The 2,500-nt window shown below is 57.8% G+C and overlaps 1 non-coding gene across 1 annotated transcript in view; it reads right to left on the reverse strand.

Moving 5' to 3' along the window:
• LOC124731873 overlaps positions 1-688 on the reverse strand; it is a 1,909-nt gene extending 1,221 nt beyond the window's left edge. The window contains exon 1 of the ribosomal RNA XR_007008527.1: positions 1-688. This exon is cut by the window's left edge and continues 1,221 nt beyond it. This is a non-coding gene — a ribosomal RNA (small subunit ribosomal RNA).
• Between the last annotated feature and the right edge of the window lie 1,812 nt (positions 689-2,500).

Consider the following 2,500-nt stretch of genomic DNA (forward strand, 5'->3'; position numbering starts at 1 on the left):
CGACGGGCGGTGAACCAACAGCGTGGGACACAAATCCAACTACGAGCTTTTTAACCGCAACAACTTTAATATACGCTATTGGAGCTGGAATTACCGCGGCTGCTGGCACCAGACTTGCCCTCCAATAGATACTCGTTAAAGGATTTAAAGTGTACTCATTCCGATTACGGGGCCTCGGATGAGTCCCGTATCGTTATTTTTCGTCACTACCTCCCCGTGCCGGGAGTGGGTAATTTGCGCGCCTGCTGCCTTCCTTGGATGTGGTAGCCGTTTCTCAGGCTCCCTCTCCGGAATCGAACCCTGATTCCCCGTTACCCGTTACAACCATGGTAGGCGCAGAACCTACCATCGACAGTTGATAAGGCAGACATTTGAAAGATGCGTCGCCGGTACGAGGACCGTGCGATCAGCCCAAAGTTATTCAGAGTCACCAAGGCAAACGGACCGGACGAGCCGACCGATTGGTTTTGATCTAATAAAAGCGTCCCTTCCATCTCTGGTCGGGACTCTGTTTGCATGTATTAGCTCTAGAATTACCACAGTTATCCAAGTAACGTGGGTACGATCTAAGGAACCATAACTGATTTAATGAGCCATTCGCGGTTTCACCTTAATGCGGCTTGTACTGAGACATGCATGGCTTAATCTTTGAGACAAGCATATGACTACTGGCAGGATCAACCAGGGAGCTGCGTCAACTAGAGCTGAGCAGCCGGCCGCCCGGGAGTGTGTCCCGGGGGCCCGCGCGAACACGCAAGCGTCCGCTCAATCATTCTGCAAACAGGAGGAGGCTGAGCTCCCCTGCACAATACACCTCGAAACCCTCTCAGGTCCCGGCGGCGCGCAGCGCCGTCCCAAGTACTTGGTCGGGTTCGAGAGAGGCGCAATCGCCCGGAGTTAGGCGAGTAGACGCTTTCGGTGCGACCACCCGTGCTCCCAACTGAGCTTGCCGCTGCCGACAGAGGCCCGGGAGCGTGCTGTCGTGGCATTGCCGGCGGGAGACAACACGCGCCACCTACGGTGACCGGCAGCTCCAACGCCAGCGCCACAGAAGGACAAAAGCCCCACTTGGGTGCCGAAGCGAACTCTCCCAGCACAGCGCACGCGCCAACACATCCGCACAGCTGCGATACAAACCACCAGCGAGAACCGCTGGGGCGACCGAGCAGCAGACGGCGTCGCGGCGCCGAGCGCCGGGCGGCAGCGCATCCTCAACGCACACAGTCCTCAATCGGACCAGCACACTGAAGATGTCCACCGCGCTTCGCACCGGGCCCGCGAGGACCTACTTTGGCCGCACGGCGCCGCGCGCAGGGTGCGCCGGCGCGCAGCTGCGACGCCTGCCGCGTCCGTCGGCCGGCGCGCCTGCCACTGGCCGCCGCCACCAGCCGGCTGTAGCGCGTGCGCCCACGCACCGCGCGGCCAGCACGCCGGGAGGCGCCCCCTCACCGGCCGGGGACGGTCCCACCCAGCCACCGCCGCGTATCGCTTCACACCCAGATGCCGTTCAGTTTCGTCGGCATGGTGGGTATCGCTGGAACAACCGGTTAGTACCTCAACCTATCGTCGCCATCACCGATTCACCCCTAGCGAGAACAACCGCACCACAACAGGTTACCATTTGTTCATTTGCGTAACTTCACCAGAAAACGCAGGCGTCCATCGCCATTTGCAACTTCCACGATTATTGCATGCCTGTGTCAGGTGTCACGCCACACTACGTCTGCCCACATACACGCAACAAAATGTGCACGCCTAGACAATACGTGGAAGGTGGCCCCCGTACGTATGCGATGTCCATTGCTCGAACGACTGTCAACCGGCCTCTGTAGCATGTCGCAGATATGGAACGCGGTGCACCATGCCATCACGGTGTGTGAGGAGAGACGACTAGGTCCGAATACATCAACAGACAGCTCATGCTGATCGCCATCCACGGCGTCCGTTCCTCCCACACGTCTCTATGGCGTACCACACTGCAATCCAGCTCTCATAGGGAGACGACACGTAGCTGCGTGCACAATATTTGCACTGTATGGTCCGCCGTTTTTGGGCGCAGTCGTTGTACGGTCACACATGTGCCACGATGTATCATTCAGTACATAAGGACGAATGTGCAGTACAGATTGTGGTTTACGCGTACGACATTAGCGGACAGTTGACACAGGCCGCACCACAACGTAGCCTGAGTACGTCGCATGCGGAGGGCATTGAACATGCAAAGTTCTCACCAACCAGCTTGCGAAGGCAGGGGGCAAGGTGGGGACGTGGGGAGGGGCGGCATGTACGTCCTGCTGCCATCCACATTACAGTGTACAGCAGGAGCATGTGGAAAGTGAGCAAGACTTGCAAGGTGTTTAACATGAAGCGATACACAGGGGAGCGGGGAGTGCGAGTAGCGAACTATATTGCGAGGGTTGCGGGTGGGCAACACTACACTAATTGAACGAGTCGTATAACAATTACAGAGCAGGTTTAGGCGACAACGTGGGTTACGTTA

Source organism: Schistocerca piceifrons, unplaced genomic scaffold, assembly GCF_021461385.2.
Source record: "Schistocerca piceifrons isolate TAMUIC-IGC-003096 unplaced genomic scaffold, iqSchPice1.1 HiC_scaffold_131, whole genome shotgun sequence".
Lineage (NCBI taxonomy): Eukaryota > Metazoa > Arthropoda > Insecta > Orthoptera > Acrididae > Schistocerca > Schistocerca piceifrons.